Genomic DNA, 6,000 nt, shown 5'->3' on the forward strand with positions numbered 1-6,000 from the left:
ACTGATTTTGGGTATGTTAACGTGTTTTACCTTTCCATTTCAGAGGCAGTGGCGCTCTTCTCTGCTTAGATCTGCAGAAATCAATGGTGTTTGGTTAAATGTAGGCACAGAGACTACTTGGTTAGGGTGAAAATATTGCGGTTGGGTTAAAAACAACTACTTCATCAAAGTGTAGGAACTTTTTCAAACAAAGAGAAATTTGGTTTAAAGAAACAATCGTTAAGTTTTGGTAGGGAATGGAAATGAACAGCGGTCACTTGTGTCGAAGCCAGACACTTTGTTGCCCCGCCCTCTACCCTAACCTCCATACATCCAGGTATTGAAAATGTACAATAACAATAATTAAATGTACCGCTGCCATTGCTCCCATACAGTCATAATTCACATGTTCAATAGATGTCCTCAAACGGTAAATATTGTATTAAGCATTTGAACAATTTATGCGGACGTTTTTACTGGGAGGACAGTCTTAAGGGATTTTTCACAACCTGATAATCCAAAAGTCCTTTGTAGAAATGTTTTATTACTGCTTTATAAAGCATGTATAAGTGATTTATTAACCATTAACAAAGCCATTAGTGACAACTTATAAAACTGGGCACCATTGTCTAATAGAGTACCATTTATAAGGGGTTTATGCTACCATACATCTAGAGGGGGCACGCATCACCAGCATGTACAAGTGAGGGATTCTAACACAGTGGATGTATTTGATGCTGAGGAAAAAAAGGTTAGATTAAAAGGGTTCGAAAACTCGGTTACAGACCCCAGTAGCGCCACCCAATCCCATTAATCAGGGAAAGTATCTTCAGCCATGAAGTCTCAGACGTGTTTCCACATTTCGTGTGTGCTGGATGCTTACTTCTATATATTGACAATACAGCACACAAATATACAATATGTTCAGTAGATACACTGGATTTATGCATATTTCTTCACTGGATGTGGATGCATTGTGTGCTTGAGGGAAGCTCTAAGAAGTGCCAAATTTCATGACTGCTAAACTTCCATGTTTGTCAATTAGCTCACGAATATTTATGAAAATGCAGCAAATTTCTAGAGTTTTTATTTGCAACATTAACTTTAGTTGGAAAGTTGGGTTAAATGTTTGTCTTTTTTTCCGTAGCCCCATAGTACACAAAAATCAAAGGTGATATAACCAGTGGTTGAATGTGAAGCTGAATTGAATTATTGAGTTTTTGGGGTTACTTATAGCACTTTGTTTGAAAAATGTTATCATTGTATACATTGTATACAAGTGAATAAAATGCTAACACATTGTGCTGCAGACCCTATACGCATTATAGGGTCAAGTGTTATATTAATATATGTTTTATGACTTACTGTACAAGCCATTGAGTTAGTGGGTAAAGCAGCATGCACTTTAGTTGTCTTTGGCAATAATAGATATAGCTCCCATCTCCTGTAAAGTAGCATTGACTTCAGTGAAAAACCCATGTTCTTGTCGCACATCTTGATGTCCAGAAACAATCATCCAGTGCCATGTGAGATAAGCCTTTCGGTTTGACAATGTTTCTCCAAAGCTGAACCATTTGACAAATGACATGTAGAGCAGTTTGTACATCAGTATACCGTGGCATTGAAAATAAGACTATATTTTAACAACTATAAGAATAACACAATAAGAAGTTGAAATGGCTGTGTTCTGAGGGAGTAATGCGGCTTTGGGTTAGTTAAGCCAAGAGATGATTAGTAATTTAGTATACTGGTTTTTAAGTACTTTACTTTATGTGAGTAATTCCATTTTGTGAGACCTTATACTTTTACATTTTAGATGGAAATATTGTCCTTTTTACTCCATTAACCTGACAGCTGTAGTAACTAGTTACTTTAAAGACTAACGTTGTTACATGCAAAATATAAATAATATACACTGCTAGAGATTAAACTAGCCAGTGTGATGATAGTAATGTGTAGGCTTCAAAGATTTTATTTTAATATGCACTCGGTGATGCAAATCTTTATCTCTGTACATTTAATCTTTCTCTGTGCTTGATTTGTAGTGATTGCTTTATCATGGCTTGATTGGTAATGCCTTGGACCTCCAGAAGGGGGAACATGAACAAACCTTCCTCATTTGTTGTATTTTAAGTAAAGACAAGTGACGAGTCTGTGTTTTCTTTCACGTTATTTTCCTCCTTTTATAGGAATTGTTCAACATTTTTTGGAAATACTCTTAATTGCTTTCTATCCGAGAGTTAGCTGAGAATGTATAGGCCTATCAATATTACGTCTGTGCCTTAAAGAAATGGTTCAACTCTTATTTGCTTTCTTTCAGGGAGTTACATGAGAAGAACGGTATCAGTCTCACATCTTTGTGTTAAGATGGAGCTGGGTTCAGGGAGTGGTTAGCGTAGCTTAGCATAAAGACTGGAGGCAGGAGGAAACTGCTAGCCTGGTTCTGTCCAAAGCGTAAAAATAAACATTTCTGTGCAGTGCCGGTTAGCTCTGTACAGCCACAATTAGTGGTGTAATGGATTGTAAAACAGTTTGGATCGGATCAGCACAAAAGAAAAAAGGGAGCAAATATAACTTTTAGAGATCCCTGATCATGTTTTTTTGCCGCTGATACTAATCGTTGATCATTGATGACCCATATTGGATATACCCATATACAGATCCCTTTGTTGTTTGATTATAGGAGCTGGTCTACACGGTTCCATCCGTCATAAAAATCATTTGAACTGCTCTCTCTCTCTCTCTGAATTCTAAAAAGTTATCCTTTTTTACTTTGTTATCGTCATCTATAGTGTTTTTTTCTTCATAAAAACACAATTTAAATGATTAGAAAACAAAAGATTGTAATTTTATGGATTAAAACAAATCTTGTGATTAGTAGTTTTAGTGATGCTGCTTAGAGCTAGTGTAAATAGCTCATAATTAATCTCTAATATCTATTTATGTTGTTGTGAAAACATCTCTCAAGTTTCTCACAAACATTACATTTGATGAGATCACATGTAAACACATCATGATAACGTTATACTTTACCTCCGCCCAATACTCAATTTCACTGAACAGAGCCTGAACGCATCATAAAGTAACCGAACGGAACCTTCGTTCGTTAGCCGTTAGCAATGCTGACAACCTTACTAGCTCTTCTCCTGTCAATTTAAACATGGATTGGTTGTTTACAGTGTGTGTTCTAAATGCCGATGTCCTGAAAGCATATTTACTGAACGATCATCAGTAAAAACATTATTTCACACTGTGATGGTTAACCTTAAACTGTGTAATTAATCCGCGGTTCACATGAACAGTGAGGGGCGATTCGTACAGCTCACGGATCGACAGTGGTCCGTTACACCAGTAGCCACAATGGTACTAAACCTGGCAACCTCACAGACAAGTAGGAAAGCTGCGAACACTCACTGCACCCGGCTGTTTTACAAAAAATATTTGCCTCGATAAAACACATTTTCTTTTTAATATGACTGTTTTTGTGCAAATTAAAAATCAAGATACAACATGTTAATGCGTAAACTTTAGCGGTCTTGTTAGGCTGAAGTGTTTTTTTGAATTTTGAACTGAGGCAGGCTCCATTTTCTCCTCCTTCCTTGTGCTAAGCTAAGCTAACAACATCCTGTCTCCAGCTCGGTACTTGACACAGACATGAGATTGATATCAATCTGAACATCCCACTCACTGAGAGAATGTAAATAACTATTTTCCAAAATGTTGAATTATTCTTTTAGGTAGGCCTACAGGGTCGTGAGTCAGGACAGGTTTAGCCTAGCTTAGCATTAAGACTTGGGGCAGGGGGACAGCTTGCCTGGCTCTGACCAAAGGTTAGACATAGATGAGTTCCTTAAAAATGTTGAACTATTCCTTGAAGGGTTTGACACCAACAGTATGTGGAGAAATGAGACATTTACAGAAACAGGTTAGTCCTAATGCAACAGTATTATAAAAATGTGAAAACACTCATGAGGACCCCTGATATTTTACTACATTTGATACTTTTTACTTGCATAAACTTCTGAGTGCAGTATTCCATTGTGGTACTGATAGCTTTACTTAAATAAAGGATTTATGTCCTTTTCCACTACTGTTTATTCATTCTGTGGCTATCGAACATAGTTTTCATGATTATAGTTTGATATGAAAGTATTTTTGTAGCACAACACTTGGATTGTTGTGCAGTGGCATGTGTATTTATAGAAAATATCCTCCCAAGCGTATCAATAAATTTGAAGTCACAGAGAAAACTGTTCCTATCCTGTCCTACACAGAACAAATGCAATTCTCACTCTTTTTTTTCTGCAAATACACTTCACCTGAAAGTGGTGAGACCAATAATAGGAGGCCGAATTACTGGATGAGTCTGTATGTAGAGAAATTTCTCACAAAAGTGACAAATGCAATTCATTTTGGTCGGTATTTGTGGATAGGAAGACACATTTGTGAACTCCACAAATTATCATATATATTTGCTAGCCACGCTAGCTTATCACTGAAAGTTAATGTTACTCTGATGGTCCGTGTTTTTTACCCTAACTTTTCAGCTAGTGCCAGCATCAGGTTTACATTTTACCTGCAAAACTAAAGACATTCCAATCAGCCTCAGCTGTACTTTGTGTTTATTGCTAATAAGCAAATGTTAGCATGCTAACACACTACACTAAGATGGTAAACATTACACCTGGTTAACATCAGAGTGTTAGCATTTCAATTGTTAGCATGTTGACATTAGCATCGATCTCAAAGCCCTTTTGTGCCATCCTCAAAGGGCTGCCAGCATGGCTGTAGACTGTTCACACTACGAGCGATAGCAAGCTACAAGTCATTTTCAATGGAAGCCGGTGACATGAAGCTACAAACCTGACGCCTAACCTCGAAGTGTGACCATAGCATGAGTCAAGTTTTTTATGGACTCGCATTGAATAATTCACTCACTAGTATTGGAACAAATTTGTCTCCATACCTTCACAATACATCTTCTAGCAGCTTACATTACGAGGCAGCAGTCTCCGGGTCTGAAAAGTGGAGCCAATGTGTAAGTCCCTTTACGTTGCATTCTTACTAATGGCCAGCAGGGGGCGACTTCTCTGCTAGCAAAAACAAGTCCAATTGAAGTCTATGAGAAAATGACCCTACTTCTCACTTGATTTATTACCTCACTAAACTTTGTAAACATGAGTTTATGGTCTCATTCGCTAGTTTCAAGACTTCCTCAGTGCATCACAATGTTCCGTTAGCAAATTATCCATTTTAAATTTAGTTCCATTTAGAGTCAAATAAAAGATAAAGCAGGGTATGATGGGCGTGGCTACAGGGGAAGGATCCCTGAATTTGTTTAGCAGAATCCAGCAAAGCACCTCCGAAATGAAGTAACATATAGAGGCTATTCCTGCAGCCAAATGTCAGGCACTCCCAAAAATAGAATTTGGAGTCTCACATGAGAGACAAAGAGAGAGAAAGAATCCAATGATTGGAACTATTTTAAAGGCTTTGGTAATGTCTCCTTTGGAGAGCAATGCAACGTCTGCAGCTAGTTTTATCAGTTTAATGGCATTTTCAGTTGCATAATGATGATGAATGGATGGACAGATATTTTCTCATAGCTATGCCTATTGGACTTGTACGGAAGACTAGTAATGGAGAGGACTCAAATGGGCCAATATACATACTCTTTATTTATCTCTTTCTCCAACAACTCAGAAACCTTTTAAGGCTTTTTAATGTGGACTGGAGATTGCCACGTAAGTAATGGTTGGGGAAGTGAGGATCCAAACCCGTAATCCCTAAGAAAGACCCATGAGAAGGTGGTCTACAAACACAGAATAAGGGTGAGAGGACAGTTCGAATGCAAAAGACGCTGAACGACATCGGTTCTCTTGCCGGGATGGGATAATGCACGAGGGGCAGACCGCCTTAGGGGTGATTGGCATGATTGTCAGCCTTGCCTCAGTGGCAGGTGGGAGAGGCTGTGGGTGAGGTAGAGTAAGGCCCCGGTGGTTGGAGGGTGAAACAATAGTT

Source organism: Anarhichas minor, unplaced genomic scaffold (assembly GCF_050575085.1).
Source record: "Anarhichas minor isolate MPS153535 unplaced genomic scaffold, ASM5057508v1 ptg000009l, whole genome shotgun sequence".
Lineage (NCBI taxonomy): Eukaryota > Metazoa > Chordata > Actinopteri > Perciformes > Anarhichadidae > Anarhichas > Anarhichas minor.